Raw genomic sequence first — 25,126 nt, forward strand, 5'->3', positions numbered from 1 at the left:
CTGATGGTGAATAGGTCACTTTTTTAAAGGGGAAAGCTTCTCAAGAGATACATTGAAGGGTAAGCAATATCCTTCAGTTGGTTGACCATACTGTCTTGAAATCTCTCCCCAAACATGACCTCACAGATAGGTGATCTGCCAACAAGATACCCTGTTTTAAACAGAAGTGCTCATTGTCGAACCCCAGTTTAAGGGATTCTTGGGATAGGCCAGCAAAATATGAAATTACAAAAATCCTGGTGTATGAGTCCTCACACTTCAGTCTTGGTAGCTTCCACCAGCCCCCATTCACTACCCAAACAAGCCAAGGAGCAAGCTTCCAACCCACCTAGGAGTAAACTCAAGAAAGTCGTCTGTGCAAGGTAGATCACTTGCAATGTGAATTTTACAAAAAAATCCACCTGGTAGGTACAAGAATTAGATTGAAGCCACCTGATAACAAAACACCTCAAAATAGAATTAGAGTGATTTATGAAAATTATGTAAGCATATTTCTTAAAAGAAGGTGAACAGTGATGATTAAACTAGCAAAAGTACTACATTTTTTGTACTGAAAAAGCCCTTCTCGACTTATACTCGAGTCAAAGCTTTGACAGCCCTGACAGCCCACTCTCTTCCTACCATGGCAGCAAGAAAAGGGAGGCTTTGAAGGACCCCCCGCAGCAACAGAGTGAAGGCTCTGCTCCAGTGGCATAGCTACCAGCCATCACCATGTGGGGGAGGGTGCAAAATGGCCACACACCCCTGCCAGGCTGAACATGAGTGTAAGTGTTCCAGAAGCCCTGGTTACACAGATCCATACTGGCTTTATATGTTAATAAAAGTGGGTTTTTAGCAGGCAGGTCCTGCCTTTGGGCTATCTTTAAAGTTATGCTGAGTATTTTTTTAAATTATAATTTTTACCTGTAATGTAGGCTTAACATGTTGTTGTTGCCCTGAGCCCTTTTGGGATGGGCAAGGTATAAAACTAAAATTAAAAATGAATTTTTATTTTTTTACAGCATACCCATGAGCCTTTTCTGAATATGCAAATTATTAATTTGCATATTCAGAAAAGGCTCATGGGTATGCTGTAAAAATATTATTCTCAGATTCAATGGTCAGCATCGCCATTTAAAAGGATCAGGGAGCAACTAATATGAAAGACTTCTGCCTTAGGCCCTGGAGAGTGGCTGCTAGTCTGAGTAGACAATACTGAACTTGATGAACCAATGATCTGATTCTGTATAAGACAGCTTCAAGTGTCATGGGAATGTAGCTGGGGAAATCAAACCCACCACAGAAAAACCTGTGACCTAATTGTTGCTGTATCCACAATCATAGGAGAAAGTACCGCAGAGAGAAGACTGTCAAGAGGAATGTAACTAGCAGATGAGAGCATAACCAGGTGATGCAGTTTGATAAGTGTGAGGGCTCAAGGCCATGTAGAGCTTTAAAGATAGTGTTTGGTACATGTATACAGCTGCACTGCTTTTCTGTCACTGTCCCTTTCCCCTGACCTGGTATTAATCTGCAATAGAGGAGTTTTTCTTGAATATCTAGATGGCCTTGAAATCCTCTGTAAGATGGATAAGTTAAATTCTCTGCAGCCTGCAATCATAGTATCGCAACTTTGTTTGTTTGGCCTGTCAGACTCCAAATCCCCAGTGTCTTCATGTTCATTGAGAGCTGATGGCAACATCCTTTGCATTCTTCTGCTGCTACCTGGGAATTGTGTGAGTTTTGAGCCTACACTAACTTGAATGCTTCTGACTGTGCAGGCATGAAAATCATGCACATTCTCAAAATGCAGCTGACTTAAAATGGTGGGTGACCTCACCATAATGATCATGAAGCATATATAATTTAACTAGCCCATAAACTGTTGGCATATACCAAGAACAGCTACTACCATGCTGAATGCTGCCTGCTGTTGAGGTGCAAAACTAAATGCTTGTAATTTTAAAGAGCAAACTTACCAATGTAATTGGGTAAGGTTCTCAACGTTCAGAGAACAATAACTGTTATTTGGAAGGTTAGTATCAGGAAGTGGTTATTGGACTAGGATCGGGAAGAAATCCCTACTCTGATGTGAATCCTTGTTGGGTGATCTGTGCAAGTTACACACTCGCCACTTAACTCAGTCCACAGGGTTGTAGTTGGATAAAACAGAGTAAGGGAGAATGGTGTTATTAGTTGATTTGGGTCCAATTAGGGTAAGGTACAACTATCTAAATAAATCAATGAAAATTTCCAGCAACCCAGTCTTGATTGTTTTAATGTTTTATTTGCTGAAATTGCAGGATTTACAAGTTCTGGGATACAAGTCTTCTTGTTCATACTATCATGATGTCATTGAGAATTTGAGCTTTTGAAGAGAATTCCAGAGCTCCCAGAAATAGGATACGATGCCAGGTTTATCTTGATTTTTTCTTGTGTCAGGGAGCCTCACTTTAAATATACCAAGGTGTACCCTTGTTTCTCAGTGGTTTGACAAGGAAATAGGAAACCCCAGTATACCTTGCAAGCATGCATTGTATATCTCTTTTTCTCAGATTGTTAAAAGGAGAACCACTAATTACCTCCTGTTGAAACTGGGTGCCAACGTTTGGAAGATGGATAGATGCCTGAAAAAGGAAACATATTTCATTAAACGTAAGAAATAAGTTCTTCTTTATTTTTTCTGCATAGAGGTCCATCTTTTTTTTTCAAGCTCTGGAACTTAATAGATGGCCAGGAACAGTATGACAGCCAGGTTGTCATGGGTAGGTAAGAATAAGACAGAACCAAGATGCTGGACAGACATTGCCTGACCTAAAAAATGACAACAGAGAAGGTGTCCAGTGGATTTCTCTCAGGATTGTTCCATAAACAGGGCTCAGTCCTAGCCTCTATGTGGGTGCAACTGTACTTGTTCTAGCAAGACATCTTAATATAGGAAGAGGTATTCCTTCAGACATTCTGATCTAAGACCCCTTTTGGGGCTTCATAGGCTTAAAAAGTAGCACTCTGAACTGTTTGGAAGTAAACATAGATAGAATACAGTGAATTCATTATGATGAATTCCTGTTAGCATATATCACTTCCTGAATCAGGCCACGACCTATTGTCTTTTATTCTAGGAGCCCACGCAAAAATGTAGGAGTCAGATTCATTTTTCATCATTCAGAGAATTGTTTTTGATGACCACATTTACCCCAAATAGGTTGTAATCATAATCTCTCCATAGTTTCTTGCAATTTTATTAATGCTGTGATAAAATTGTTTATACAAACAAATACAGCTGAAGCCTTGACCGTAATCAAAACAAAAAGCTAATCTTTAACCCTAGCCTAACTTTTCCTCAGTTTTTCATAATTCTATCATTACTTTAAAAAACAATCTTCCATTTAATTCAATATTGGAGCTGACACAGAAACCAACTGAATAAGAAACTAATTCATCTACTGCCACAGAACGATACAAAGTTAAGCTTATGAATAAATGTAATAAAGGCAGTGATAAGAATTTCATGTACTTATATTTTTTGTCATACCAAAAAACATACTGATGCAACTAAGCTTTAAACTTTCACTGATAACTGCTGAGAGACATTACAGTGAAACTAACTAAATGAATTTCAATGGAGATAAAAGTTAGATACTACACTTAATGCATAGCTATAAGACAGGTGACACCTGGCTTGACAACAGTACATGAAAAAAGGACCTGGGAGTTTTAGTAGACCACAAACTGAACATGAGTCAACAGTGTGATGCAGCAGCCAAGAAAGCTAATGCAATTCTGGACTGCATCAATAGGAATATAGATTGTGGGATGTAATAGTACCACTCCATTCTGCATTGGTTAGACCTCACCTGGAATTCTGTGTACAGTTTTGGGGACCAGAATTCAAGAAGGATATTGAAAAGTTGGAACAGGTCCAGAGGAGGATGACCAAAATGGTAAAAGATCTGGATTCCATGCCCTATGTGGAGCTGCTTAGGGTGCTAGTCTGGAAAGGAAAAGGTTAAGGGCTGGCATGACAGCCATGTTTAAATATCTGAAGGAATGTCACGTTGAAGTTAGAGCAAGCTTGTTTTTTGCTGCTCCAGATACTAAGACAAGGAGTAACCAATTCAAGGTGCAGGAAAAGATTCCACATAAACATTAGAGAATTTCCTGACAGTAAGAACTGTTCGACAGCAGAATACACTGCCTCAGAGGATGATGGAGTGAGTCTTCTTCTTTGAAGGTTTTTAAACAGAGGCTGGATGGCCATCAGTCAAGGGTGCTTTCATTGTATATTCCAACTTGGCAGGGGGATGGATTGTTGGCCCTTGTGGTCTCTTTCAAGTCTACAATTTTATGAAATCAATTGCTAAAAATATTAGGTGCCATAATAAGATTTTTAAGCACCTGATCAACCTGGCACCTATGATTTGACTACCTTCAGTACACACAATTTGTTATGAGAATTTTTCCTAGAAGCACTGTGATAATTAAATGTTTTGGATCTTTGGTTACCACAAATTCAATCTCCCCAAAGCCTTTTCTGTGACCTTTTCCCAAAATAGTGTTGCCCTGATGTTTCCAATCCTTCCATTGCTCTGCTGGCCTGATTAGTAATCTCAGACACATTATCCACTTGTGGATGGACACTGGGTCCATATCAGACACCTAAAGCCAACAGATATTTAGAACATCTAACTCCATTAGTCTCAAACCTGTCCATATTATACAATGATGCCCAGAAGCTGGATTTTGCCATTTCTGCTCATAGTCCTGCACACGAATAAATGGAGTGGAATTTCATAAGGAAGATAATTGTTTTTTAAGGCAGAAGCACAAGCTCAAATTTTTATCGCTGCTGAGCAGGTTGAAGTGCTCTAGGGGCTAAATCAAGCTATTTGGAGAAATCCAAGATTAGTTCACAGCTTTAAAAAAAATCTAATGGGTTATTTTTTTGTTGTTTTTATTCCAAGTTTTGTTCATTCTAGACACTTTTCCTCAGCTTGCTCTGCTAATTTTATTTAGACAGAATTTATAAACATTTGTAATAATGAATGTGTGGGTAAAGGAGTCTGAGAAAACCCTCGTGTGAGATATGACACAGGAGAACAGTAAGCAATCTCAGAATGCCAAGCTGTTTGGTAGGTTTCAGAGATGTTGGTCTTATTGAAACATCAGAAAAGATATCTGATGCATGGAAGTTTAGGACTTTCAGATCCCAGATTTTCCTGGCCTGAGACTAGAGTGTTGAATTACTTTGGATGGTGATCAAGGCTCCTCTTCAAGCATAGCAGAGAATAAAGGTATGCATCATCATTCCCTGTAACTGATTGGCACAATAGTTTCTGGATTGGTTGAACCTGGTATAAATATTTGGTCTTCTACCCAAACAATATAGCAGGACCTTCTGCTACCTTCCTCTAGATGGCAGCTTGAATCTATTCTGCTACTTAAGACTGTTCTGTGCTGTATCTGTGGCCAGTTTCCATCTATATCCCCATCCCAGTCTAGCAACATATGCCAAGGATGTAATTCCCAAAGTTTGTCTTGGGAAATATGGTAGTAATTTGGACATGGTGAATCCTGTTTTGATCCTGATAGAATGATTCAGATGCAGATTCTGTATTTCTTTAAATAAAAACACAGATCCTTTTTTTTTAAAGCAGCTATTTCACAAGGAACTTCTCTCCCCCCTCCCATTTTCAATTGTTCAGTTGTCCCTCATTTTGAGCTATTAATGCTGCATGTTGGGTGGTGTTGGGTTAAGAGCAAACAGGCTCTAATCTGGAGACTCAGGTTTGATTTCCCACTGCTCAGTGTGAATGCTCTTATCTGGTGAACTGGATTTGTTTCCCTGCTCCTATCCATGAAACCTGCTAGGTGACCTTGAGCTAGTCACAATTCCCCACCTACCTCACAAAAGAAGAAGAAGAAGAGTTTGAATTTATATCACCCCTTTCTCTCCTGTAGGAGACTCAAAGGGGCTTACAATCTCCTTGCCCTTCCCCTCTTACAACAAACACCCTGTGAGGTAGGTGGGGGCTGAGAGAGCGCCGAGAAGCTGCGACTAGCCCAAGGTCACCCAACTGGCATGTGTGGGAGTGTACTGGCTAATCTGAATTCCCCAGATAAACCTCCACAGCTCAGGCGGCAGAGCTGGGAATCAAACCCGGTTCCTCCAGATTAGATACACTGCCATTTTTGCATTTAAAAGAACTATTTTGGCTTTTTCTGTCTGCATAGCATGAACAAATAAAAGTGTTGCCAGGGAAAGCAGTTCTTCTTCTTGCCTCCCCCCCCCCCCACTACTGCTCATGTCCGTTTTTGCCACAGCTCACGTCTGCCATTTTTTCCCACCTGTGATTCATGCAGTGCACCATTTCCTCTGTTTGCAGCTCATCTCCTTCCTGGTGTCTTCGAAGCTATGATGACTTGAAATATGCATATATTGCAGATTCTTGTATCATTTTATTGTAGCTTTGAAGACACCTCCCTCTACATTAAACAAAAAGGAAAAACAACATGTGCACTGAACTGGTAGTCAAAACTAACTTTATTCATGTGCTTTTACCATGAAAATAGCAGGCAGATGAGCTGCAAGCAGGAGAAACTGCCAAGGGAAACCTTCACAAAATGGTAGGTACTATGAAGAATCACAAGTGGGAGAAAATGGTGGGCCTAAGCTGCAGTGAAAATGAAAGTAAGAGCTTTAAAATTGGGTGGATGAAATAAAATGTTTCTGGTTTGTTTGCACAATCAAGAAGGCGACGTATTCAACCTGTTTTGAGGGATTGCAGCCTCCCCAGTGAAACATAGGCCATTTCTGCACGGCCACGATGGGGGTTGGGTTGGCATACATGACGCTGACCCAACCCCCCTGAGATCGTTTGCACGAATGGTCCCAGAAACTACCGGGACGACAGCGCCTCTCTGCGGCGTTGCCCGATCAACTTACCTTCTCTGCGACTGTCCGGCACATCACCGAGGCCAGGGGACATGCCCCCCGCCCTGCGCGACCGCTCAGGAGTCACAGGGCAGGGGGGCGTGTCCCCAGGCTTCGGTGACATGCCGGATGGTCGCACAGAAGGTAGGTCGATGGGGAAAGGTGGGAGGGATGGCGCTTTCCAGCCGCTGCCGGTCGCACGGTGCAGCTGGAAGCCGCTGTGTTCCAAAAATCTCGCTGGGGAAGCGAGGTGGGAAAATGGCGGCTTCGCGCCGCTCGGGAGGAGCAAGGGTGGCGCGGCTGCGCAGCAGCTGCATCCCCCGTGCGAACAGCTCCCTGGGGGCGGCGTTTTTGCTGTCCCCAGGGCGCTGTTTATGGCCCATGCGGAAAGGGCCATAGAAGCACTGTTCTCAAACAAAAAGGAAGAAAAAAGGGAGAAATCACAAAATGGCAGCCAGGAATCATTCGGAATGGGTGTCTGAGTGCTGACATACAGTGTGGTAAAGGAGTGTGTATGTGAAAATGTTTTACAAACATTTGAACTATTTACAAACATTTACAAATGTTTTATGAACTATTTACAAATGTTTTACAAACATTCTCAGGTATTTGTACTGGAAGGGCCAATGATGGTAGGTTGTCCTAGCTGGGCTTACCTTGCCCCAGGGGCTGGCTTGGCTGATGGGTTGATCTGAGAGGCAAAGGTTTCTCCTAGCTTTCTAACAAATGTTGCAGAAAGCCCCTGCCAGAAGAGTCAGAATAACTCCTCTTTACTATGATCTATCTTCCTTGCATCCCTAGTGACTGCAGTGAAGAACTGCATTTTTTTTTTTTAAAAAAAGAGTAAATACATTCTGTGCCATGACCGGTTTCAGGTTGACTTGGGCCCATACAATTTTGTCTCCCCCTCTCAGCTGTCCTGGCGTTTAGAGGTTTACTGTCTCTCAATGCAGAGCTTCCTTTTTACTAACCACCTGAAATGAAATGCTTTCTCACTATAGCTGCATTCTGATTTTTCTGTTTCAGGTTTGCCACTGACAATCTCTTGTACTGTACAAGGAAATAAATATATTCAGATCTAGAGAGATCTGTGTTTCAGTTCTGAAACACAATTTGAAGCTTCTTCTGTCCTTCACTGAGAAAGCATTTTTGATTGAGAACAGAAAAACAAGCACACTTCCCCATAAAAAATGCCCAAAGACTATAGTAAAATAGTTCAGGCTTTTCAATCTTTCTTCACTTGTGGTACTCAAAACCCCACCGTAGTCAGGGTCATTCATCATGAATGGAGAAGGCAGTTTATTGCTGCAGAGGATGATGCTGCTCACACACACACACGCACACACACACACATGCTATCTTATAACATCAAATACAGCATCGCATTGCACCAGATGATGTATATGATGAAATGTTTTTCATGCATTACTCGAGATGATAATAAAGTACACTAGGTCAGTGCATTTGTCTCACCCTGTTTGCATCCTGTTCAATCATTTTGGATTGTTTTGTGCGTATGTGATGGTCCCCCCTTCTCTGAAAGAAAATATAGCCTCCAGCTCTATCTTGCCTTGAGAAATAAGGCATGACAAGGGTGTGGCTAACATGACGTATTGCTTGGCTGGGCTACTAGAGAACATACAGACCTTAATGGGGGTCTGAAATACTAGTGATTTATGGCTTTATACAACTCTCATTAGGCACCCACCTCCATGTGTAACATCCCATAAATTATACGGTGTGCTGTAAAAAGCCATAAATTGTCATTCTCCCTGTGAGTTATTACCATTAAAGACTTTTATACCCCATTGCCACCATGAGTTTTCGACAGTTTCCCCTCTGCTAGTTTGCTTGCTAATGAATTCAGCAAGTCTGGGACAAGGGTCTGAGAAAAACGGGGTGGCTGATTACATATCACAATTGCCTTCAAGCCATAGAAGTCGGAGGTTAAACTACTTTCCAGAGGAAAATATGATTGACTCACCTGGCAACATTTCTCATTACTGAGCTGTTTCCGAGGATCATTTCAAGCCCCCGCTTTATCCTCGCCCCCTTCTTTTGAGCCTTGCATAGCGGAAATCGGTGCTAACCTAGTTAAGCTAATGGCATTAAAGGTGCAGCTGTAAGAACAAAAAGAATCGATAAAGGGACCTTTAATACTGAGGTTGAAAACAGTTTTTTTTAGTGATGTAGGTTCTTTCCAACTCAATTATACTGTAGGCATATCACATGCAAACTGGAAAAAATCTTGTGTGTGCGTGCGTACGTGTGTGTGTGTGTGAGAGGGGAGTACATTTAGGGGCTAAACCCAAATGTGCCTCAGCACAATGTTGGTTCTCGCAAAAGTTTATGATAATAACGGATGGATCTCTTTGATTATTCTGTAGAATTTAATCGTGGATAATGAAAAGGTAATAATGGTTTGGAGCAAACATTCTTGGGCTGAGTGGGCAATGCTGCAGCTTCAGTTCCTAAGATTAGGGACACAGTCAATTTTTTTTTGCCTCCTCTTCAGTTCCCAGCCAGATTTCTGGTAACTTTTATCTAAGCTGCTTCCATCATGCCAGCTGAGGATTGTGACAAACACAAGTGGGGTGCAAGAGGCTTTTGTCAAACAGCAAAATAGAACATTTTTCCTGAAACACCTTTCTTCCCACACATAGGCCTGCTGGTATTGAGCCATGATCCATTTTGATTTGATGTCACTGTGGGACTTAATCAAGCATGAGATGGAGACCAGCACCTTTTCTGGCTGTCATAAACTTGTGTGTGTGTGTAAAGTGCTGTCAAATCACAGCCAACTCATTGGGACCCTGCAGGGTTTTCAAGGCAAAGGAACTGGCAGTGGTAGCCTGCAATTGCCTTCCTCTACAAAGCAATCTTGGCATTCCTTGGTGGTCTCCCATCCAAATGCTGACCTGAATAGATTCTGAGATCTAATGAGATCAGGCTAGTCTGGACTATTCAGGCCAGGGGAATAGTTATTCATTTAGAGAATCCTTGAAGCTTCAGATAGGAATTGGTCTCCCACCACCAGCATGGCCACTGGCCATGCTGATGCAGAGGGCTGATGGGAATTCGTAGTTCCTGAACATCTGAGAGGCCGCAGGTTCCCACCTGATTGATAGGAGGCCTCGAGCACCAGCACAAATACTTGGCCATGCTGACAGAGGCTGATGGGAATTGTAGTTCCTGAACATCTGGAGAGCCGCAGGTTCCCTACCCCTGATTTAGAGATTCTCCCAGATTCCAGTCTGACTTTTTAACCCCTCTCACACTCTAGCTGGGCTTTTTCAAAGTCACAGAGGACTTGGATGTCCTTGGACTAAGCAGCAGAGTGTCAGGACCAGGTTACCCAGCCTTACACAGAGTGTTGTGCTCCTGGACTGTTCAATAATGAGACTCTGTGTTCAGTTGATATCTTCATTATTCCAACGGGAGAAGGGAGGGTAGGGAAGGAGGGAGGGGTGGCATGCAAGGAAGGGGAGGGAGGGGCCCCCAGCATCTGGACATGGCCCACTTACTCTAGCAGAGGGAGGGGAGGGATGGCATGGAAGGGAAGGGGAGGGAGGGAGGGAGGGAGTGAGGGGTGGCATGCAAGGGAAGGGGAGGGAGGGGAGGAAGTGAGGGGTGGCATGCAAGGGAGAGGAGGGAGGGGGAATAACCATTTAGACTTCTATATCGGAACTAGGCAGAACTAAGGCTACAGCAGACAAGCATCCACCATTATGCCCCACAACTATCTGTTCCTGAGGGGAATAGCCCCTCACCAGTCCCATAGTCCAAAAACAAGTTCTAGAGACAAGACAGTCTTCCCCAGGGTCAAAGCAACCTACATTCCACACCACTGACATAAGTACAACAGCACTACCTAATGAGCTGATAAGGTAGTGCTCAAGAAACCAAAGCACAAAGAGCGAGAAAGTACACCCAGCCATAGTAATGGAAAGGGAGCGGGAATGAGGAGAGAGTGGATCCCACAACCTGGCGGGGAAATAGAGTCATTGAGCAGCCTCAGTTAAATTTAATTGCGTAAGTGTTACCTACATACCTTGTGGGTATCAGTTCAGCTGGTTCAGTGGTTTTGGGTGTCTATGATAGACACATTTCCCACAGACTACATGTGAAGCATGTTTATAGCATGTAAGGCATAGTGGCATAGAGTGCCTATTGTGCATATAAGTGCCCGAGATTGTGTGAGTGTTTGCAAGGTTTGCACATATATATATACAATAGTGAAAACTGCAATATGGGTGTAGGAGAAAGAAATATAGGTCAGAATTTAACTGGTTTGTGTGTATTCAAATTTTATTCACTAACTGCTTTTAAGCATTGTTATCTCACAGGAGCCTTGAGGCACAAGGAAGGGGAAATGAAACAAATATACATTTACATTTCAGGTTTCATAATTCTTGTTTACTTTGCAATGCAATTCCAGTTGACATCAGCAAGGTAATTATGGCTAATCTAAAGTTGGTGGTACAGCTGGATGTGAACTGCTGCTCCAGAGTTGATCTCTGGAGAGGTCTTGCTGTTGGGAAGTTAACTTCAAACTTTTCTAAGTCTTAAAAAAAATCTTGAATATGTATTAGAATGGTGGGAGGAATAAATTCCATTTTTTTCATCCCTCAATTTAAGTTCTTTCCCAAAACCTATTTTGTGGTTCTGTTTGTTCCTCCTTTGAGTTATTCTGCCTCTTTCTCCCTCCCTCCACCTCTCTCTCTCTCTCTCTCTCTCTCTCTCTTCTTTCTTTCTCCCTTTCTTTCATTCTGCCAGCCTTGTTAGTGTGAAACTAGGCACCCATAACTTGGAAATTACATCAAAGCAAGCGAAATATTTAATCTGGAGGCTAATGTTGCTGATTCCCTTTGAGGTAGATTTCTATTTACACATAGAATCCCAGACCAATGATGTCTCCTTGATCCTATGAGCTTTAGAGAGAGCCTTTTGTTTTGTTTTGGTCTGTTCACTCACCGTATATTAATGTTTTCCTTATCCAAGGAGCAGGGATGATCTCTCTTTGCAGCCCCCACCCCCACCCCCATCCTGGGTAGCCTCTGCTTCAGCAGTTGAGTAAGAGGCTGCAGAACACCTAAAGAAATTGTAATCCCTCCATTTTAAGCGGGATAAAAATAATGATTGTGATAAAATTAATGTTAACATCTTGTTAGCCATTTTTTGTCGCATTAGACCAGAAAGGGTGTTTTTTTTCCATGTGTGCGTGTGTATGTGTGTATTTTCTCCCATAGAACCATTTTCATCTACAGCTAAAGCATGCCCTCTACTGAACAAACTGCAGAATATTAGCAGTTGGATGTTTATCTCTCTATTGTTGGGAGCTTTGCCGAACTGTATGGGATGTTTAATGATGTATCATGAATGCAAAGAAGTTTTTTTTCCAAGAAAATGATAGAGATGAGAATAATCAGTCCTCACCCACCTCAGTACATGCATGGATTATTTTGAAATCACACCTGGGTTGAAAGCAGATGCTAGTTACATTTATTCATTCTTTATTAAGGGCTTTGTTTGAACCAGGATCTGGACATGATAAAGAGCCTGAACCTGGTGCAGACAAGCTCCCCTCCCTCTCTTTGGAATATCCAACATAAGCCATTGGTGACATGGCCCCATAACTGCTGGGCAGCTGATGTGCAACTTAATGATTTTGCCTCATATTTTGTGCCTAGACATTGGAAGGAGGAGAGACCGACAGATTCTGCATCGCTTACATCATCTACTTTTGTTCTAACAGACATGTATTTCAGGATGTTGTCTAAAGCAGAGTTGAGCAGCATGTTTGGCCTGAATGCCAAATGGCGCAAGCAACAACTTGGAACATGTTGGGTTTCCAGCGAATGAGAGAGAGAGAGAGAGAGAGAGAGAGAAAGAGAGAGAGAGAGCTGGACACCCATGAGTCTCCATCTTAGGATGACAGTAGTGACATCTTTTGTTCTTCAAGGAGACAGCATCAGCCCTGCCCATGTGGCTGGCAAACTGCACTTGTCTTATATGCTAATCAAATTGAGCAGCAACGTTGAACACCTGAGCAGGACACTATACTAACCTTTGGGGTAGAGCTGCTGGCCAGCTATGAGGAAATCCCAGACCTATGTCCAAGCCTGAGCTGACCATACCGCTGCTTTTGAGATGGCCCAAGAATGATGCTAGGCTAGGCTGAGCAAAATGTTCTGGCTTGCCTCCATTTGCCAATCCATGGTAAAATTGTCTTCAGACTGTTATGAGCTCTCTTTTTGAGGTAGGAACAATGATGGGGCAGTATTTTTTTTAGCACGAGCAAAAGGTCTTTTTCACTGTACCAGCAACAATTCTTGGATTAGAATAAAGGTTTTTTTTAAAGAAGTATCACTGTAGAAATCAAGTACTTTGTTATTGATCAGTGCTATCACAGAAAGATCTACAGATTGGACCACCAGGTTTCTTGGCTGGGAAAGAAGCCACAAAACAGAACTGAATTTCTGTTGAGTTATTTTCAAAATGGCAAATGTATTCACTGTGTTCACTTAATTTGATCTAATTCTAGCTCAGGAGGGAGGCAGAGACTATCTCCAAACAGAGGCAGTTCCAAACAGCACAGTAGCTGGAAGCAAACTGGGAGGCTTGGGGGTAAAAAAAGGCAGAGTCTTATTGAAAGAAACTCAAACTGCCAAGAATGAGGCATGAAATTTGTGGTATTAATATACTTGAAGCAGCTTTGAAAAACAGGAGCTGCATATTTTGGTGGGAAAGTGTAGTAGCTAATGAAAACAGCATGATCTCTACTAATATGGTTGCCAGCTCTGGTTTGGGAAATTCCTGGAGACTTGGGGATGAAGCCTAAGGAGGAAGCTGGATTTAAGGAGGGGAGGAACCTCAGTGGGTTATAATGCTACAGAGTTCCTCCTCCAAAGCAGACATTTTCTACAGGGGAAACTGATCTCTGTAGTCCAGTGATGGTGAACCTTTTCAAGACCGAGTGCCCAAACTGCAACTCCAAACCCACTTATTTATCACAAAGTGCCAACATGGCAATTTAACCTGAATACTGAGGTTTTAGTTTAGAAAAAATGGTTAGCTCCAAGGTGCATGTTACTTAGGAGTAAGCTTGGTGGTAGTCCGTGGCTTTGCTTTGAAGCAACCGTGCAACTCTTCCAACGGGTGAATCACGACCATAGGAGGGTTAACTCAGAAGCAAGCCCCATTGCCAGCAACCAAGCTTACTCCCAGGTAAAGGATCACGCTTTAGTTCTTCCCATGAAAATCAGTGGGTTTTAACAGTGCTTAACAGGGTTATCTACATTGCTTCCCCAAAATGTGGTCTTAGGTTTAATGCTAATAATGTCCCTGAAATAATTACACTATTATAACACTGAGGGCCTCACAGCACTTGACTTCACAGCACTTCCCACAAAAATGTAACAGGATCAGAAAAATAAAAGCAGTTCTAGCAAAGACCTTGATGTGCTTTTTTAAAAATCCTAAATGCATCTCGGTTCCTCCTCCCTAGGCTTGATCTGCCCAGGCGATCTGCAAAAAACCTGGGTCTGTGCGTTTCCCCAGTGTTTGGAAAGGCACATGTTTTGTTTGTTCAACCCCTCGAGCAGCAGCAGCCAACCTGCTCCAGCCCCCCTGCATGTCCGGATGTCTACTTCAGTGTCCGGACTTCCCCCTGGGTATCCAGACCCCTCCCTCTGTATCCGGACACCCCCCTTGCATTTCCGGACGCCCCCTGGGTGTCCAGACTCCCCCCTGCGTGTCTGGATGCTTCTCTGCGTGTCTGGATGCTTCCCTGCGTGTCTGGATGCCCCCCTGCATTTCCGGACGGCTCCTGTGTGTGTTCGGACAGCCCCTGAGTGTCCAGACTTCCCCTTGGGTGTCTGGACATTTCCCTGAGTGTCTCAACACCCCCCTTGCGTGTCCGGATGCACCCCTGCGTGTCCGGATGGCCCCCCTGCATGTGTGGCGCCCCAATGTGTGTCCAGATGTCCCTGCATGTCCGGACCCCCACATGCGTGTCCGGACGGCCCCCCTGCATGTCCAGATGCCCCCTTGTGTGTCTGGTGGCTTCCCTGCCTGTCCTGATGGCCCCTGTGCGTGTTCGGATGGCCCTTGTGTGTCTGGACGCCTCCCTCAGAGTCTGCACTCCCCCCCTGGGGACATGCAGAGGGGCCGTCCGGACACACAGGGAAGTGACCGGACACGCAGGGGGCCGTCCGGACATGCAGGGGGATGTCTGGACAGGCAGGGGGGCTGTCCAGACATACAGGGGGTGTCCGAACAGGCAGGGGGGCTGTCCGGACACGCAGGGGGTGTCCGGACAGGCAAGGGTGTGTCCAGACACTCAGGGGGAAAGTCTGGACGCTGAGGGAAGCGTCCGGACACTCAGAGGGACCATCCGAACATGCACAGGGGCCGTCTGGACATGCAGGGGGGCGTCTGGATACGCAAGTGGGTGTCTGGACATGCAGGGGGCGTCCGGACATGCATGGGGATTGTCCAGACATGCAGGGAGCCCATCTGGAAATGCAGGAGTGATGTCCGGACACTCAGGGAGGCTATCTGGACACCCAAGGGGGGAGTCCGGACACTCAGGGAGGCATCTGTTCATGCAGGGGGGCATCCGGAAACGCAAGGGGGGTGTTGGACGCTCAGGGAAGCGTCCAGACACCCAACAAGGGCATCTGGACACTGAAGTAGGCATCCGGACATGCAGGGGGGCTGTCCAAACATGCACAGGGGCCATCCAGACATGTGGGGGGGCATTCAGACACTCAGGGAAGTGTCCGGACATGCAGCGGGCGTCCGGACATGCAGCGGGCGTCCGGACACGCGGGGGGGGGGGCATCTGGAAACGCAGGGAAGAATCCAGTCACGCAAGGGGGCAGCTGGAAGCATCAGGGGGCTGTCCAGACACGCAGGGGGGTGGAGACACAGGAGGGCCGCCGGACACGCCGGTGGGTGTTCGGACACACGGGGGGCATCCGGACACGCAGGGGGATCATCCGGACATGCAGGGAGGCCGTCTGGAAATGCAGTGGGGTGTCCAGACAAGCATGGGGGCATCCGGACACGCAGGGGGTATCCGGACACTTAGGGAGGCGTCCAGAAATGCAGGAGGGACGTCCAGATATGCAGCAAGGCTGTCCAGACACGCAGGGGGGTGTCCAGACACTCAAGGACGTGTCTGGACACCCGGGGGGAGTCCGGACACTGAGGGAGGTGTCTGGATATGCAGGGGGGCCATCCGAACATGCACAGGTGCCATCCGAATACGCAGGGGGGCCTCCGGACACGCAGGGGAGGGTCCGGACACCCCCTGCATGTTCCAATGCTCCCCTGCGTGTCCAGACGGCCTCCTTGTGTATCTAGACGGCCCGCCTCCGTGTCTGTACACACCTTTGCATGTCCAGACACCCCCTGCATGTCTGAACTCCCCCTGCAGCTCTGCCCTGCACTGCTCCTGCGCCTCCACCCCACCCCCTCTAGCAGGGGCCAGCCTGCTCTAGCCTCCAGACACTCTGCACATCTCTAGCATATCTGCCTTCTCTGCCTCTGCCCCCCCCCACCCAGGCAGCTGCCACCCAGAACACAGGCACTGTGCCCACCGTGCCCAGTAGCCCAGGCCAGTGTAGATGTGTGTGTGGAGGGGGGATTTTCTCCTCCCCCCCACAATGAACTCTGTGCACATGTGCCCACAGAGAGGGCTCTGAGTGCCACCTCTGGCACCCATGCCATAGGTTCGCCACCAGTGCTATAGTCTGTAGTTCAGTTGTAATTCTAAAATATCCTTCCAGGTCGCACCTGCAAGTTGGCAAACCTAGCTACTAGGCAGCCAGAAGAATAAGAATAAGAATAAGAATAAGAATAAGAAGAAGAAGAAGAAGAAGAATAAGAAGAAGAAGAAGAAGAAGAAGAAGAAGAAGAAGAAGAAGAAGAAGAGAAAGAAAAAGAAAAACAGAAAGAGAAAGAGAAAGAGAAAGAGAAGGAGGAGGAAGAGGAGGAGGAGGAGGAGGAGGAGGAGGAGGAGGAGTTTGGATTCATATCCCCCTTTCTCTCCTAAAGGAGACTCAAGGGGGCTTACAATGTCCTTTCCCTTTCCCCATCACAACAAACACCTTGTGAGGTGGGTGGGGCTGAGAATGCTCTGAAGAGCTGTGACTAGCGGAAGGTCACCCAGCAATCTATTCTCCATTTCAAACTACCTTCATCTGCAATCATATTGGTGTACCTTACAATTTGAAGAAATACTATCATTGTTTATATGAAGCATTCTGAGCACAAATTATGTATATGATTATCTTAATGGTTATCAGTCATTGAGGTTTAGTAGTTCTTTTTGGTATTATTCTATTGACATCAGTAGGATAATTTTAAAATATGGATAATAAGCTTATAAGGATAATCAGAGTAGGGGGTTTGTATTACCCCCCACCCCATTGATTCTTTAAGCCCAAAAACCCCACTTCAGGATTTTCAACCAGGATGTTGTGGTCAATGTTGTTGTGGCCAACAGGGAACACTAACTCCTCTCACTCAAGGAAAACAAGCTTCAAATTATTAATATGAATATTTGTTTCTGCTTGAACAATAAGAGCTTTTAAAAACATTTCTTTTATTTAAAAAAAATCAATAGCAACACTTGACCTGGCATGTTTGACCCACCCAAGACTGACCAGCTACCACTCCTTAGCAAAGGGGGTGGAGCACACTCCCTATATATTAGGCAGCACACGGTTGCTCCAGATGCCTGGAGCAAACTGACCCATCCTCCCTCCCTATTTGGGCAGGGTTTTTCTGCTCATATCGTCGCAGCCATGGTGGTTTGGGCAGAGGAGCTTATAGGGAGGCTGAGTTTGCATGCTGGACCTCCCCATGGTTGGGGGGCTCCATAAGAGGCTTGGGTAGGGCGGGCCCATGATGCATGCTGTGGAGGCCTCTGCAATCGATCCCGACACCCCAGCAGGAAGGGGGGCACAGCAGGCGGGCGCCCAGGTGGCCCAGTACCTTCTCTGTCCTCCCCAATATGGATTGGAGTTGATGCTGGGGTTCAGCCAGGAGTGCTGACTGGCTGCTCAGATGTGCTCCTCTTGCTTGCCCAGCTTCTGCCTCAATAAAAAGGACTGTGGCCCATTTTAATTCCAAGATGTGTTCTGTGGTTATTTACCAGATGGAATCTCTGCACATCTGGGCACAAAGCAGAATTGCCCCAAATCACCATGGCCCCACAGATAGATATTTTCTTTGTAGTTGGGTTATCCTACTAGGATTGAACTTAACTTATGACCAAAATATTCAGAACTAATGAAAAGGAAAGTTCTTCATAAGGAATCAAACTATGGAATTAAATGCCAGTGGGCATAGTCATGGCTACCACCATAGGTATTTTAAAAAGAGAATTTGTGAGACTGCCCTATCCTCCCGGCAGGCTCTCCACTTTCGATGGTTTCCCCAGATGAAAGGGGGGGGTGACTTTCACTCCAGCCTCAGAATTGGGAAGGGAGAATGGGTTCTGGTAACTTGGTCCTCTTCCGTCCCTGGACTGGATCACCATGTCTTTCTTTCTAACCTTCAGGAAACTTAGTCCCCTCCTGGTTAGGCACAGGAGGAGCGAAGGGAAACTGTGCCCAGGCCGTTCCCCCTGTGCCCCTGCTGCGGTGCTGCCTGCCCCACGCTGGAACACCCCTGCCACTCCCCTTCCATGGCTCAGCCATACCTCCGCCACAGCTACACCTGGGGCATCACACCCCCTGTCCCATGGGTGCTACACCATTGTGGCCAGGTGTCCTACCTTCCCTTTTCTGGCCCCAAACCCACCTGACCTGGCTCTAACTGCTCTCCCACAAAAGGAAAGGGAAGTCTCTTCTACCTCTTGCCACTGTTGCCTGCCTCCCTGCCCTTGCTGCTCAGGGCTGCCTGTAACCCTCTCCCATCCTGGCCTTTCCCAACTTTGGGCTCTGCTTTGTCTGCTGGCCACACCCCTCTCCACTGCTTGGCTCCCAGTCTTCCATTCGACTGGGTCATAGTGCTATGCCTGGGTACCTGTCACCTCTCTCTTGGTCCTTTTGACATTGGTTAGGCAAGGTCCCAGCCATTAGATAGGCAACCCCTCAGCTAGGCTGCCAGAGGAGGGTTGAATCAGGGCTGGCCATCAACTCCTGGCAGGATTGGAGTGATTCATAGAAGAGTGGTCCATCCAAAGGGATATAATGATGACTAAAGAGAACCACAGGCATTAATCCAATGAACATGAGTTTTAGGAGGCGCCATCTGGGAAAGCCTTGGCCTTTTTTCCACTGTGGTTGACCACTATATAAAACAGGCAAGCTGGATAGATCACTGACTGGATCCAGTGGGTCCCCTGTCACCATCCAAACACTGTACTATGATGATGCTTATTACTTGTCCTTCTCCATGTTCTCTCAAGGTCACCAAACACCTTAGAAATTTGTCTCCCTAGTTCTTCCTTGTGGGGCCAAGCTATTCTTTTGATGCAGAGAAATGATATATAATATGCATATAAAAACTGTAAAACTTGTGCAAACACACATTCAAAAGTATAAATAAAAAAACTGCAACCGCTAATAAAAATATTAACATATATTTTAAAAAAACAAAATAAGGAGTATTCTCTCAATCCTAGTATATACAGCTTAACTCTGTGTGGCATACTAGAAGATGATTGTCATCTACCATACACAATTGACATGACATCTCTGCAGCACTCAGATCTAAAAATGGCAATTGGGATAGATATTTTGGTCTAAATCCACTGGGTTGGAGGTAAAGCTGGTATTAAATCAATGAAGGGTAAGAGGGCCTTAAACATGAACATTTCATTGCCTTGGGCCTAATTTCCTTTCTTGACTTGTCTATTATCCCCTGCCAGTTGCTCCAAGGTGGCACAGTTGTCTGCTTGAATCACAATTGTATACATGAGAATATATGTCAAATATACTCTGTTAATTGTTCCAACAATGTTCACACCAGTTCAGATGCCTTTGAACTCCCAATTTGTTACTGCTTGAACAACTTGCTTTCTGTGACTGCAACTCTCTTTGAACAGCATTTTTTTTTCTCCTGGAGATATGAAAGACTTTTATGTTTCTTGGTAGTAATAATAGCATGACTGATTTACATGTAGAATCAAATTATTTTATGAATTGCTTTTGTGCATAGAATGATAAACCTGAAAGAGAGCAGCATGATAAATGTCTTTCTCTTATAGTCACCATGTTTCTTTCCAATGCAGCGGCATAATCCTGTCTTATTACAAGGTAATATATTCTAATAGGAGACTAAAAGTGTTTCACAATGGACCACTCATCCCTTGTCTTCGAAAACTGTGTGCCAGGCTCCATACTTTTATTATTTCTACCCTGCTTTTCTTCCTAAGGGGGACTCAGCGCAGCTTATATGCTACTGAAATATAGTTTAAATTTATACACGGAAGAAACAGGCAAGACAATACTCTAACTCCTGGGCTGATCTTGGATCCACTGTCATGCTACAAGGCCTAAAGAGAACTTTGTGAGCAGAGAGCCCTTGGGCTCTTGCCCTTCCGCTTCTGTCAAGAGTTCCCAGTTCTAGCCACGCACAGGCTAAATATCTGCAGCTGAAGAGGAACAAAAGCTCAGACCAGAGCTCTTAAAGCTGGCGCAAAGATATTCCCCACCATCTGCTTGTTACTATTGGATTGTTATCCCAAACTGAATAGATAGTGGCTGTATAAAGCCAAGCAGCTCAACAATAAAAAAAAATGCATTGAAATGAAAGACCGTGTTTGTTTGCCTCTCTTCCTTCCGTGAAGGTAAAGAAAGACATTTATTTCATTTGCATGATCTAATAAAATGGAGTGGAAAAGACAATTGCCTCAAACAAAGTGAAACCCCCACATTTGCAAATGGGTTTGACACAGATTGCCATTGTTATCTTGTTTGCACAATTGATGTATAATGTATCTGTATTGAATTTGAGATGTGGCAGGACTGCCCCCCCCCCGCCCCCCGCTGCCACCGCCACCACCCTGCTTTCTTGTCAGTCTGCTTTCTTATACTAGCGCAGGCAAGGTAGGATGACATTTTCTATTCAGATCAGATAAATTGGCTCTGGGGAAAAAAATACATGTTTGGGTCGGTGTTCATCATCAGTGCTTGCAAGGGAAAAAAAATGAAAAAGACTGTTTTCAAATGCTCTTTATCCCCAAATTTACCAACTGTATTCTTGGAGAGACACTTTTCGCTAAATATTTAGAGGAAGAGTAGCCCATGTTCCTACAACAAATAAAGATCTTTCTGAAAGCCCATTGAGGAGAGCTTTCACAAATGCCCACTTTCAAACGATGCCATTGATCGATTTACAGGGCAGACATAATGAAATCCCTTTGGCTTTACAACCATGCTCCCGCACAACCAGCCACATTGTGAATTTAGTCCACTATCTATTTTTTTTTTCATTGTTCAATATACAATACTGTTCGATTTAGGCTGAGTCAGGCTGTTCTTCGCTCCCTTAGAACAGATGAGGAATTCATCAGACTCTTATTGGCAGATGTAAATTTCTCTGTACCATATAGTGTTGCCTCTTTCATGCTCCTATTGATCAAATTAAAAAGAGGTGCATGTGTTCCAAACTTTCAAAATCGATGTGGTTGTGATATTTGCTGTAAGGTACAGGGTGTTTTTTTTTTACATTTTGTGTTAATTTTTGCATTTTGCTGCATTTTAGTGGTGTTGAGTCTGCAGTTACAACATCTAATAAATTACTACCACTATACTAGTTGAAATATTAAACTTCCAGGATACCTGAAATAAGAAAGCCAGGTTCATCCTCATGGTGCTTTCTACTGTCCCAAATGGAGTTAGATGTTCTGCTGGCAGAGAAAAACAATACAATCAAATTGGAAAAAAAATCAGTATAAAAATGATCACTAATAACCATTAAAAACAAGCATAACCAAGTCTAGACACAAAACAGCATAAAAATAACTTCAAATCAGTTTTCAGGAAAGGAGACCACAAATAAGGTTTAAAAAGTGATAGCTCTGTGTCTTTTTCTCCTTTCCCCCCTACCATTTACTAAAGTAAAAAATTGTGGTGTGACTTCATTTATTTATTTATACATTCAAATACTCTTACTCTGCCTTCCCTTTTGGTTCAAGGTGGCTTTGGGGCCATAATCAAAATCTGCAAAATTGCAAATTGCAAAGCAGATAAAAGAAAAAAAACCCCTTTTAAATGTTGCCATAAGTTAGAAGTGACTTGATGGTGCTTAACACACACACAAGATGCCTGATATTCATACCCTTTTTTATAAATATTTTGCAGCAACCAGAGTTTTAAGAGCAGACTGCAGTCCCTGACAGTTTCAAATCATCACTGTGCATACAAACAATTGTATATTTTGGAAGCTCAGACATATGGAGTTTATGTTCTGCTAGCCTTGAAACTTGTACGAGACTGGTATATGTCTGGGTTCTAGTTAGCTTAGTGGACTTTCATCGTATTACACAGGATCTTTGCTTTGAATCACACAGGATTTCTATCAGTATTATTAGGGTCTGTATTTCAGATACCTTGTGGTACTGTTGTATTGTTTATGGATTTGGACACGTATTATACTTATAACAAAGACTCCATCTGAAAGTAGACAGCAATTACTGTGAGCCTTCTTCAGTGTAATTTCTATTGTGCTGTGCTATTCATACCCTGTCAAAACTCTCAGAAGCAAGACTTATCGCTGCCTCCTCAAGATCTCCAACAAAGAGGCTTTTTCAGCTCTAATGAGAATCCATTCCTTAGAGTCGGAGCTGCAATGGAAAAAGCCTAAACTGTAGTTGATGCCAGTTGGTGATGGGTGGGTGGCTTGTGGGTGGTGGCTTGTGGGTGGGTGGCTCGAATACCATAGCTGGTGCATGGGGACATATGGAAAGAGAGAATACTTCTGAGAGAACTGTGACTAGCCCAAGATCACCCACCAGGCTTCATGTGGAGCAGCGGGGGAATATCAGGGTCACTATGCAGAGGAAGGCAATGGCAAATCACCTCTCAACTTTGGTTTTGAAAATCTTAATGTGTTGTCTATAAATTGGCTGTGACTTGACAGCACTTCACACACACACACACACACACACACACATACACACACACACACACACACACAAAATTAGTAAGATATGTGGTATTCCTTATAGCAAGAAAATGCCAATCCTGACAGGTTTTCAGCTCAAATATTATTATGGGATGGGCCCACAGCACCAATTTTTAACCCTGTTCTTTCATTCCCCTCATTCCTTTCACTTGCATAGGAAAGGGGTTGCAACTGGGAAATTTGTTGAGAAAATGCACTTTTCCGTCAAGAAGTGTAGGGATAGTAAGGTTTTCTGGATTTGCAAGAAAACTTGAACTGAGCCCATTTACATGCAACCTGAGTAATATGAATAACCCATTCCTGCTCTTTCCAGCAGTGCCCTCTGGACAATTCCAACTGTTTTGGATGCTTGGAGTTCTTTAAGCCATCAGTTTTTGACTTTCCTTTCTAGGTTGTCTTCTGGAAGAAAAAACAAAAACAAATTAACTCCATAAATTAAACAGAATTAATCTAGTTGTCACATGCTGAAAGAGATTGATACTGATAAATATTTGTGTGGCAGGCAAGGTGGGAAAATAAAGACAAGTTTACTGAGATTAACACTTCAGAAGAAAAGTTGCATACACATGTTGAGGATGCATCAATTGTCAGCAAATAAATCTCTTGCCTCCAGGGTGCTCTGGTTATGCTGTACAATTGTTTTAATATCTGCCTAATGTCATGACAATCCTTTGGGGGAAATTGGTCTTTGATATTTATGGTATACAGTAAGAAAATGAATGTGCAGATCATTAGGCATTATATATGTTACTGCATATAGAAGATATTTGAGTAATAATGCACTATTGTGAAGCATATCCTGTGACTGTGTATCCAGTAGGTACAGAACATTCTTATCAGTTTCTATTTGTACCTTCAGGTTTGTTTGCTATCTGAAGTTCAGCATGACATTATAAAATCCACAGCATTATTAGTTGTGGTGCTGACACTGTGTATCTCCTTGCCATCCTTATCACCTGTCCCACTCAGAAAATATGCAAAGTCCTTTCTGGGCAACCAGGTGTTCCTATATTTGGACTGGATGAATTGCTGTTGATCTTATTGCTTGGATTTGTTATTGATTTTATTTGGAATGGTATTTTCTAATATATCCTTACTGGAAGACAGTGTGAGATTAGTCAGTGGAACATTGAATTTCCAGGGAGGAAAAACCCATGCATTGAATTACAAGCAATTCAGCTGTTCCCACCCCTCCAGAAGATGATACAGGAAAAAAGATTCCACCTAAGCATTAGGAAGAACTTCCAAACTGTACGGGCTGTTTGACAGTGGAATACACTGCCTTGGAATATGGTGGAGTCTCCTTCTTTGGAGGTTTTTAAACTGAATGGATAGTCATCTGTCAGGAGTAATTGTGTATTCCTGCATGGCTAGGGGTTGGACTTGATGGCCTTTGTGGTGTCTTCCAACTCTATGATTCTAACCAAGGTAATAAACAACCTAGCCAGCTAGTACTCCCAAAGAATGAGATCTTATTTTAATGTATCTTGATGTGTCTCATCAGAATAGAACATTAGCCACCCACCAGAGGACAAGTAGCAAAAAGCTGGATGATTCAAAAAGGTCAGCAGGATTCTTATGGACTTCAGATATTCACGTGTTCCAAATCCCCCCGTATATGAGTGTGGTTTGGGGTCCATGAGTGATAGGAAGTTAATCATACATGGGGGATCCCGTAGAGTTCTCTCACATTTTTACACATCTATCTAGCCTTTCTCACTGAAGCTAGGAAATTACACTTATTTTATATAGGAACATTCAGGTTATTTATGCATACAACATTTATGCATACAACCGTCTTGTCCCATATGTCCCAAACCGTTCAGCAGAGGCCAATCTACTGGTGATCCCTGGCCCCTCAATGACGCGGCTGGCCTCCACCCGGGCCAGAGCCTTTACAGCTCTGGCCCCTGCCTGGTGGAACACTCTACCTCCAGCTATGCGGGCCCTGCGGGACCTTAATGATTTCCGCAGGGCCTGCAAGACAGAGTTGTTCCACCGGGCTTTTGGGGAGCCCAGCCGCTGATACCCCCCCCTTTTTTAACATCTGTGGACCCTGCTGTCTCT

General features: G+C 44.1%; 1 long non-coding RNA gene across 1 annotated transcript; it reads right to left on the bottom strand.

Annotated features, from left to right (window-relative positions):
• Positions 1-2,246: 2,246 nt before the first annotated feature.
• LOC125443128 lies at positions 2,247-25,126 on the bottom strand. The gene is made up of 3 exons (XR_007246074.1): positions 25,115-25,126; positions 8,387-8,478; positions 2,247-2,606 (listed from the first exon to the last, which is right to left on the bottom strand). It is a non-coding gene; the product is annotated as an uncharacterized LOC125443128 (long non-coding RNA).

This window comes from Sphaerodactylus townsendi, linkage group LG13, assembly GCF_021028975.2.
Source record: "Sphaerodactylus townsendi isolate TG3544 linkage group LG13, MPM_Stown_v2.3, whole genome shotgun sequence".
Classification (NCBI taxonomy): domain Eukaryota; kingdom Metazoa; phylum Chordata; class Lepidosauria; order Squamata; family Sphaerodactylidae; genus Sphaerodactylus; species Sphaerodactylus townsendi.